Below are 11,796 nucleotides of genomic sequence, written 5' to 3' on the forward strand. Positions count from 1 at the left end.
CCACCATGAGAAGGCTATTCAATAGCCATACCGATTTTTATATCTCTTACCTCTCTGGAGACTCCCTACTAATGACATACTTTACCTTGTAATGACATCCTTCTGGACCCAAACATGACTGTTGACATACACCTTCCTGGGAAATTAAAAGTCCTGGGAATTTCTTCTAATAAGAGATGCTTTCTGGGTCCAAAGTATCATGGGAAATAAATCCTAGAGACTTCTCTCCTCAGCCATGTCCTCTTGATACTTCCCCCACTTTAAAACAACAACTTTAATTCTGCAAATCACACCATGTATATATAGTACAACTGACAGTAAACATAATTAAGTATCTATTACTTTCCATGCAGCATAGCTTTACATAGTTATCCCTTCCACATCTCCAGGGTTAGGGGTGCAGCACCCCACTATGGGGTGCAAAATTTTTTGGCCCTCCCTTTGTACCAGAAAAGAAGTCTGAATTATTATGGTATGAAAGGATAAATATGTTGATGTTATACAATACTATACAAATATTTTATGCATTTCTGAGTTCCTAAACTTTTTCTAAACATACTGGCCTTTGCATGTCATCTGTAGCTTCTGCAAAACTCCCAAAAAGTCTCATTTAATTTCTTATGCCAACCCACAATACATCAAAACTATGATGGGGAAAGTCATGCCATAGAATGGATAACTGTAGTACAAACCACAAAATGTAAGGTTATATGCTATATATTTACATATGATCTATATATTTCACCTACAATACAAAAAAAGTGTATCCAGAATAACTGGCTTAACTTTAAGGAGTTAACCCCTTAGTAAACTCCAAGATTTCTGAACCTCCATTTTAAGGAAAAGCCCAAGCCAGCCATGTTCACAACTTTTTTTTCCTCTTGGCTCTGATCCTGACTCACTGGACTTCTTTATCCATCATGACCACATGCAAAGAACATCTTTTCCTCTGTTCCCTTCCTCCCCTCACCCCCCAGATTTTCAGCTTCCTAAGGTTGGTTCTACCCCCATTTCACAGAGGTGGAAACTGAGACTCCAAAAGGATACTACACTGAGTAATAGGTAAGGTTAAGTAACTAACTAGACTAACTAGTAAGTACCAGACAAGACTGTTTTCAAGGCCAGTATTCTTTTCATTATATAATGTCCCTAATCTCATTACTTCCATGGTGCCCCTAAGAGAACAATTACTCTTAGAGGTCCTTTACTCTATTTGCCCCTTAAAGCAATATCAGAAGTAACTTAGAAGTAATTTAGTCTTCAAATTCGTGACTTCACCAGGTTGCTCCTAGCCTCCAAAGTCCAGAACCTTGCCCATAGCTATAAGTAATGTAGCTAGAGCTTTGTCCTAGGGTGGAGATGGTAACATGCTTCCTCCTTGCAGTAATCCTCTAGATTATGCTCCAAGAAGCACCATTAACATGACTAGCGGTCCCTAACTGCACCCCCCATTCTCCTGCCAGGGTCCTGTTGCTATTGGACTCCTCTTCAGGGATAGGATTTCCACAATCCCTCCCCACTCACCCTCACATTTCACTTTACTTCCTCTCCATCTCCATCTGAAGGGTAGAAGATAGGAGACCATTAGCTGTGCCTCAGGGATGTAGACTTCCCTTTCTCATGGCACACCTCTCTACCTTTCATGTCTTCCACAGGCCATCATCCCTGTACTGGTCACACTGTCTTCCCTTCCCTATTTTGACAAATCAGCTCAACTGTATACTGTCCTCTAGACTTGAACATCTTGCCTCCAACACCAATCATGCCTTGTCAAATCCCAGCCTTAGATTACTCTCACCATCTGCCTCCTTTGCTCCTGTTCACACATAGCAGAAAGGAGTTAAGGGAAATCACAACACCACGCTGTCTGAGTCCACTACAAATTTGTATCAAAGTTAACTGCAACAAGGCAATCTTTATACAACTCCTAATCAATGCACTATCCCACTCACCACAATGGCTATTCCAAGCATTCATCCTACAAAACCTGTTCACTCTTTCAGCTAAGTACCTTGCCTAACACTAAACGGAAAAATAATAAAAAATCATTCTTATTCTTTCCTCCTTCTAATTCCACATCACTTAGAAATCTTCCCCACCATTCCCCTCTGTGACCCTTCTTTCACATAAAGAGCTGGCTCTTTTTGTTGCCAAAGAAAATCCTTCAGTGTGCACCCTTGATCCCATCCCCTTCCCATCTTGTTTAGCACATTATGCCCTTCTCTCCTCCTCGTGATCTTTAATCTTCAGTCTCCATCTATTGACTGCTTCTTGGCCAGATATAAACATACCCACGTCTCCCTATTCTTAAAAAACAAACAAATAAAAACCCTCATTTAATTTAATCATCCCTGACAGCTCCTACCCTGTAACTATCCTCCTCTCCTCCTCTCTGCTAAACTCCTGGAGAAAGCAATCTACATTAGTTGACTCCACTTCCTCTCCTCTCATTCACTTCTAAACACTTTACAATTTGACTTCCAACCTCATCATTTGATGGATTCTACTCTCTCCAAAGTCACCATTTTACATTTTAGTTGCCATACCTAATGGTCTTTTCTCAATTCTTACCTTTCTTGACCTCTCTGTGGTATTTGATATTGTCACTTTCCCTTTCCTCTTAGATACTCTCTCCTCTCTAATTTTTCACGACTGCTCTCTCCTGGTTCTCTTTCTACCTATCTGACTGTTCTCAATCTCTTTTGCTGGATCTTCATCCAGGGTACTTATGGTGATAAACCTTGGTTGTTCCTCAAGGCTCTTTCTTGGACTCTTCTCCCTCTAGACTGTCTTGCTTAGTGACCTCAGCAGCTCCAGTAAGTTCAATTATCATCTCTATGCAGATGATTCCCATATCTACATATCCAGCCCATTACAGTCTAGCAACACCAACTGCCTTTGGACATCTTGAAATGAGTATCCTATAAGCCCTCCAAACCCCAAACCTTCCTCTCTTCTCAATTTTCCTATTACTGTTGAGGGCATCATCATTCTCCTGGCCACCTAGTCTCACAAAATTAGTGTCAGTCTCAATTCCTTACTCAGCCTCATTCTACATGTACAATTTGTTTTTAAGTATTATCCTTTCTACCTTCAGAGCATCTCTTTTATGTGTCCCCTCTTTTTTTTTTTTTACTTAACACAACTATCACTCTCATCACCTCTAGCCTGTACTATTGCAATACCCTTCTATTTGGTCTCCCTGCCTAAAATCTCTCTCTACTTCAATCCATGCTCTACTCAGCTACCAAAGGGATTTTCCTAAAACTCTGATCTGATCATGTCACACATAAGTAAACTTGAGTGGTTCCCTATTATCTCCAGGTTAAAAGGTAAAACCCTCTGCTTGCTGTTTAAAGTCCATCAGAACTTGGACCTTTCCTACATTTCCAGTCTTGATATACCTTACTCTCTCTCACATAGTCTATGATTTAACTATACTTGCTGTTTCTAGAACAGGATGTTTTCTGACTCTGTGCCTTTTCACTGGGTGCCCCTCATACCTGAAAGGAAAGGTGCCCCTCCTCACTTTTAATCTTGACTTCCTTCAAGATTCAGCTCAAATCTCACCTCCTACAAGAGGCCTTCCCAAGTCCCCTCCACTGCTAGTGTCTTCCCTCTGAGATAACCTTCTGTTTACCTTATATATCTTGTGTATGTGTGTGTGTATACATATATATGTATACACACACACACACACATATATATATATATATATACATATATATTTGCATGTTATCTCTCCCATTAGAATAAGAACCATGAGGTCTGAGACCATGTTTTTCTCTTTCTTTTTATCTGTAATGCTTGCACAGTGTATAATGCTTATGCATAATGCTTAATAAATGAGACCCAAGCGATAAATATCCTAGCCATGGCTCTGTTTATTCCCCACCTCAAAATTTTAACAATTCTTCAGAATCTCTCTCCAGCCCTGCCTCCTCCAAGAACTGTACTGTCATCATTAAAATTGACAGGAATTTAGTCCTGGCTCCACAGTACTGATTGTTTGTAACCACATGTTAGCAAATGATTATTTTCAATTTGGCATGTAAATCAGATATTGCCTCGTTTTCTAATTGTTTCGTGTATCTTGCCTTGTCTCCCTCTAACACAGGAAGCTACTTGGTGGGTGTGACCATGCCATGTAATTATGTGGAACCAACCACAGAGACTTGGCACAATGCCATGTACATAGTAAGTACTCAATAAATACTTGCTTATTTAGTGTTTGTTATATACGTTTCTCCAATATTTTCTTAATTTCTCACTGTTTTTTCACTTAACTCTTTTTTTTAATAAAAGACTTTTATTAGCAGAATTACATCTTCAACAAACAACTCGTGAAAGCATTTGCCCTGACCCACTTCCTACAAAGGTTGAGTTCTCCTGAACATACAACTTCAAAGTTGCCAACATTTAAGAATCACAACCTCCCGGCAAAGCAGTGGGTAGACTGATTACGTCTGACTGTTCCTATCTTTACACAGTGTCAGCCTCACGTAATCTGGCTGAGACAGCTCCCAATCATGTAGTACCAAAGGCTTATACCGAACATTTGCAAATCATGTTATGTAATATCTTATTTAATGCCTACAACAAGGCTGTGGAGTAAGTGTTCTCTTTTAGCTCCATTTTTATACAGCAGGAAGTGAACTCAGGTAGTTTAAATGACTTTTGATTTTTAGGTTGTTTGAGGCAGGATATGAATACAGGTCTTCTTGATTTAAGTATAGTAACTTGTTTCATTATGGACAGTGCCTCTAATAGTGTCAGTGTCAAACATATGGTTACTACACAAACAGGGAAATAGATGGCAGTCATCTTTAAGATATCATGTACTTATTTATTAATAAATTCAGTAAATCAATCTATGATAACATAAAGACAGGAACAAACTCTTAAAATATATTTTTTATTAATTTATTTTTAGTTTTCAATAACTATTTCCATAAGCTTTTGACTTTTAAATTTTTCTCCCCCTCCTTCCCCACTTCCCTCCCCAAGATGGTGTACAATCTGATAGAGGCTTTACATATACATTCCTATTGAACATATTTTCACATTAGTCATATTATAAGGAAGAATTAAAACCAATAGGAGGAACCGCAAGAAAGAGGAGACAAAACAAAACAGAAAAAAAAATAAAGAACAAATAGTATGCTTCAATCTGCATTCAAACTCCATAGTTCTTTCTCTGGATGTGGATAGCAGTTTCCATCACGAGACTTTTGGAAATGTCTTAGGTCCTTGTATGGCTGAGAAGATCTATCAAAGTTAGTCATCACACAACATGGCTGTTACTGTGTATGGTGTTCTCCAGGTTTTGCTCACTTCACTCAGCATCAGTCCATACAAGTCTTTCCAGGTTTTTCTGAAGTCCACTTGCTCATCATTTCTTATAGCATAATAGCATTCCATTACATTCATATATCACAACTTGTTCAGCCATTCCCCAATTGATGGGCGTCCTCTCAATTTTCAATTCTTTACCACCACAGAAAGAGCTGCTATAAATGTTTTTGTCCATGTGGGTCCTTTTCCCATTCATATGATCTCTTTGGGATGCAGCCCTAGAAATTCTATTGCTGGATCAAAGGGTATGCACATTTTATAGCCCTTTGGGCATAGTTCCAAATTGCTCTCCAGAATGGTTGGATCACTTCACAACTCCACCAACAATGCATTAGTATTCCAGTTTTCCCACATCTTCTCCAACATTTATCATTTTTCTGTTTTTTCACATTGGCCACACCGGTAGCTGTGATGTGGTACCTCAGAGTTGTTCTGATTTGCATTTCTCTAATCAATTAGAGCATTTTTTTCATATGACTATAGATAGTAAAGTATAATTTAAAACAATACTTGCAACTTAGCAGGCAACTTCCAAAATGTGAGAGCAATAGCACTTACTTCTTGTTAAGGATGACGGATGAGTGGATGGCATGGTAAGGGGTCTGGATTGGTTATAGAAGATATATATCATTGTGCCAGCCATTCTCTATAAATCGATTTTGGTCCTTTCTCCACTATCTCCTCTTTGAGTTGTACTTTATCTTATTGGGGTATATGGGTGTTCAAGGAAGACTAGCACCTCTGGTGTGAGGGGGCTTGCTAAGTCCTTTCCAGGGCTACTCACCCACTTTTGGTGTCTACCTGATATTCATCTCTCATCTGTGGCTTCAACAAGCTGTAGTACATGTAGTGGTCATACCCTGGTAAGTCATCTCAGCAAATGGGCTAAGCCAGGTTGAGGGTAACTGATGGGCCACCAACCCGTCAGTGAGTTAATGTGGTGTCACCCCCAAACATGTGAAGACTTCCCCTGATGGAATGGGTAGATGAGAAAAATTTATTACAATGGCCACAAAGGTAACTGAAGCAGGTGCTGTGGAGTGCTTAGAGCTTGGTCAGACATCAAAGATGTCAAGGTCATCCACTGCATCCCGGGACGTTGCCAGTTGTCCTGACTTTTGTTTTACCACTGGACTTAGTGACTGGAAGAAAGAGAGAGGCTGACAACTTTGTGCAACTCTGCCTCACTTAAATCCCATTCACATATGAGTCAAGACATCACCTTGCAATGTCATTGATCCTCTTCAAAAACAAAGGACAAACAACTACATCTTGTTTTCATTTGAATCCAGTGAGGAATGGAACAATTTTATATCTGTTTCTTGGTAAGGAAACTCTTCATTCTGAGAGTCTTATGGGAAGATGTGATGATGAGATGGCAGCGAAGCTTCTACCATGATGACTAGATGGGAAAAAATGTTCCTCTAACTCTTAAAACCCTTACATTTTAAAAAAAAGTTTTTTTGGGGGGGCTAGGCAATAGGGTTAAGTGACTTGCCCAGGGTCACACAGCTAGTAAGTGTCAAGTGTCTGAGGCTGGATTTGAACTCAGGTCCTTCTGACTCCAGGGCCGGTATGCTATCCACTGAATCTAGCTGTTCCCAACCCTTACCTTTTCTTACTTACTTCTTACTTTATCCCCTCTCTAGACTGTTATTGGATGGCAAGCTCTGAAAGACTGACATACCATGCTATGTTCAGAGGACCTGCAAAACCTTTATACCAACTAAACTTTTTATGGAAATTATATTTCTAAATGGGTAAATACTCCATTTAAACCAAATTGAGATTATTATTATTGGTAATGATATTGGTTCCCAATAATATAATTGGTAATAATATTGGTTACCAATAATAATTATTGGTAATAATAACAAGAGCAACAGCTAGGACTTATATAGCACTTTAAAGTTTGCAAAGTGCTTTATAAATATTATTTCATTTGCTCCTCACAACAATGCTGGGAGTTAGGTATTATTATGATTCCCATTTTACAGATGGGGATACTGAAGCACAGAGAGGTTAAGTGACTTTCTTGGCAAGCACAGTTCATAAGTGTCTGAGTCTGAATTTGAACTCTGATCTTCCTGACTCCAGCTCTAGTACTTTATCCACTGTGCCACCTAACTGCATCCTTGCAGGATATGTGTACCCTTGAGTATTTTTTGAACATCACATTAGTCTGCAATTGCAACATCCACAGTTCCCTTTTAACTATTTTAAAATTTTCTTTTGTTAAATATTTCCCAATTATACTTTAAAAATTTTTAACATTCATTTTTTTACAACTTTGAGTTCCAAATTCTCTGCCTCCTTTACTTCCCTTACCCCTTGAGAAGACAGGCAATATAATATTGATTTTACATATGAACTCATGCAAAACATATTGCCATATTAGCCAAACATCCAAAATTTTCATTTTAACTCCATGTGCTTCATCTAATACCAGCGCTCAACACCTACTTTTCTCCTGCCCCCAGTTTAGCAACAATAATAAGTACGATTAAGAATTTTTTAAAAAGCTTCTGAGTCATCCAAATGAAACCATAATTTGCATTTCTAAATAGCATTATTAATCTTATTTAAACTTCCTTGAGTCAATTTGCCTTATCGTATAAAAATTTAGTCCAAGAGGAAAATATTTGAAAATCATGTTCAGCTAAAATGTTTCAAAACTTCAATAGAGAAATCACTGAATAAAGCAGGGGTAAAGAAAGGGATTGAGCCTATAATTTCATTGTAGTAGGGAACTCTCAGTGAGGTTTATCCCTTCCCCAATACAAGTCAACACCTTACAACTGGAATTTTAGAAAGTTATTTAAAGTGCTAAGAGGTTAATTGATCTGCACAGAATCACACAGATAATATGCATCAGAGACAGGACTTGAATCCAGGTTTTATTGGTTTCGAGACTAGTTCTCTATCTACTGTGCCAGATTAATTTTCTTACTATCTAACTATTAATCTATTGTCATTAGTTTCAATGTGCATATTTATACCATAAATATAGATATATATGTACATATGTATGTGTGTATATAACTTTCAAAGACTAAGTTTTCCAAACCTAATATTATCTGTTTCTGTGTTTGTAGCATTTGCCTCTCTAGATTTTTTCTTTAATCTTTTCTATAAATTTATAATGCCTGGGTAGGTCTCTTATTAAATACCTCCTTACCTTTATTTCTGATACCATGCCATTCAACATATCAGGAAAGGAAGGCAGGACTTTGACAACTGCATGCTTTATACTTGTAAAACATGCTGTTTCACTTTAAAAACAAAAGAAAAGGTCAGAGGTGCAACTGACTCAGAAAAGTAAGGGTGGGGCCCCAAAGTCTTAGTTCAGGAAGTTGGAACCAAATTAATAAGCTATGCTGTTCTTTTCCTGTGAAAAAGAAAAGCTTTTGGTTAAAGCTGAACCAAAACTTGTCTACGTCGTCAGAAAATTTACTTGTAGGTCAAACTGGATTATCTGCCCACCTGAGATTTTTATGTTTACTTTGTAGTTGTGTTAGTAAAAGTAATTCAACAAGGTCAAATTTGACTGTATGAACAACAGTTTTTAAGAACTATACCAAAAATTCATCTGAGGGTGTGATGTGTTCAGCCAGAGTTTTCTCAGCCAAAGGAGATCCAATTTGGAAGGGATTTGGATTATGTAATGAAAGAAAACAAAAGTAACCTAGGGGAGATGCTGTTTTCTTTAATTAATAGGAAAAGAATCTGTGGTGTTAAGAAGAGATTACAATTTTTGTTGCCCAAACAACTTTTGTTTCTGGTTTGGGAAGTTAGGGCAAATAGTTCCCCAATATTAGCTCTGAGGTCTTCAACCAGGGGAAAGTAAAAATGGGAGAAAGATGGTAGGACTAATAAAATTTGATTATACTAATTTCTGAAGGAGACGGTCAACAGAAAGGGACAAATACACATGATCTCAAGGCCAATTGATAGAATAAATGTCAATTGGGATTTGTTGCTTATTTACACAAGCCATCAATACATATTAGCTAATTGCCTACTCAACCAGGCATTAGACTATCAAGATGTGCTCTGGGACAAGGTACAAAATAAGGAATATAAGAATTATAAACCAAGGATATTTAATATCAACCTATCTGAGGATGCCAAGTTAAGCAGCTTGGCTAGAATCCAATGCCATTTCCAAGAACTAAAAAAGAAAGAGCCAAATAGATAAGAAAAAGAAAATCACATTTTTACCTTATTAGTTGTTGCTGTTGAGAAGGAACTAGAGACTTTGTTTAAGTAAGACACTCTTCCTGTTCTCATAAAACTTACATATAATTTAGGAATGCATCATATATTTCAAATCAGTATAATAGAAAATCATACGTGATAAGTGTATTCTAAAGGCCATAGAATCTAGGATTTAGATTTGTAAGGGAACCCGAAAGTCATGTAGTCCAACCCCTTTATTTTATAGATGGAGAAACTGAGGCCCAGAAAAGTTAAGTGACTCACTTAAGGTGATACTGGTCCTATAACTCCAAGCATAGCACTCTTTGCCCTGTCTCACATATCAATAGGTAGTTATTGCAAATGGATGACAGTCAACACCCGTACATTGATGTCAGAACCACCTGAATCAAACTCCTCTGACTCCAAATCTCTGATTTCCCAGGATTGGAAAGAAAATTATAGACTCATCTCTTGACCTTTTTGAAATATTTGACATTATTGACAACCCTCTCTTCCTGGACATGATCTTCTCTCTCAGCTTTCTTAGCCCTACTCTCAAGGTCCTCCCTGTTTGTCTAATTACTTTCCAGTTAAGAGAATAAGTGTCAATTGGCATTTTTTATTATCAACAAGCCATCAATAAACAATAGTAGAATGCCTAGTTATTCAGGCCCTAGGCTGCCATGGCATACTTAAGGTCAATATGCAAACTAAGGAATGTAAGAATTATGAAACAAGGATATTTAACATCACCCTGTCTGAAGATGCCAACTGAACCAGCCTGACTAGAATCCAATGCCATTTTCAGGTAGAAAACACGAGCCAAATAGGCAAGAAAAATAGGCACTGTCTTCTTTGCTTTATCATTATCCATGTCTCTCCCCTTATGCATAGGTTTATCCCCAATGCTCTATCCTAGGCCCCTTTCTCTCTCTACACCCTCTTTTGGCAACCTCATTGGCTCCAACAGGTTCAATGATCATTTCTCTACAGAAGATTCTCATATCTATATGTCAAGCCAAGTCATAGTCCGGACCTCCAGGCCTGCATCACAACTTAATTACCTGTTGTACATCTCTACCTGGATGTCCCAAAGGCACCCCAAACGCAACATGTCAAAAACAGGACTCATTATATTCCCCTCAAAATCCACCTCTTCTTCTCTCCCTTCTTTCTGTTGAGGGCAGCAGCCATCCTTATAGCCACCTTGACTCTTCCCTCTCCCTCACCACATCCCCCCACATCCAATGAGTTGCCGAATTTTGTTGGTTCTGCTTTTATAACATCACTCATATCTGTCATCTTCTCTCCATTCATTAGGCCACAAGCCTAGTTTAGGCACTATTGAACTATTAATACAACCTTCTAATTTTACTCTCACTTTCAGCCTTTCCCCTTACCCATCATCTATTCAGCTACCAAAATAAATTTCCCAAGGAACCAATCTGATTGTTTCATTCTCCTGCTCAAAAATTTTCAATGGCTCCCTATTGTCTCTAGGGGAAAAATACACATTTCTCACCTTAACATCTTCAAAATCTGGGTCTAATATACCTACAAAATAGGCTCATTGTGTATAATTTAGTTTCAAATGCTCTGTATTCCAGCCAAGACAATTTACTTTCTAGTCTCTAAATTTGTTATTCCTATCACTAGTCTCTATGGCTTTGCATAAGCTGTCTTGCCATTCCTAAAGTGAATTTGCCCTCCTCACCTCCACCTCTTAGAATATCTTTCTCAGCCTCTTTAGCTGTCAGTGCCTGTTCCTTCCTCTTCTGAACATGTATTTCCTTGGTGATGTATTTTACTGCACTTCTTAAATATGTAAGGAGGAAGGAAGAAATCTAGTTGTAGTGGAAGAATGTATGCTAAGCAGGGTACAGCAGACAGAGCATTAGTTCTGGAGTTAGGGTACCAAGGTTCAAACCCCACTTTTGATGCCTATTATTGGGATGACCTTGGGTAATTCATCTAGCCTCTCTGGGCTTTCATTTCCTCGTCTGTAAAATGAGAGAATTGTACTAGATGACCTTTGATGTCTCTTCCAGCTCTACATCAATGATCCTATGATCTACTTTGTCCACTCTAATATTAAGTGCTTCATTGAAGTTTATTACATTCAAGGTAATTAGCATGACTCAAGCACTGCCTGGAAAAGGCATGATAGGAGTTGAAATAAATTAATTCACCCTAATCCAGCTAAGATAGGGGCCTTGGGAACTTTCTGGGGAGGCAAGTTGT

This window comes from Phascolarctos cinereus, unplaced genomic scaffold (assembly GCF_003287225.1).
Source record: "Phascolarctos cinereus isolate Bilbo 61053 unplaced genomic scaffold, phaCin_HiC Scaffold_1;HRSCAF=81, whole genome shotgun sequence".
Classification (NCBI taxonomy): Eukaryota; Metazoa; Chordata; class Mammalia; order Diprotodontia; family Phascolarctidae; genus Phascolarctos; species Phascolarctos cinereus.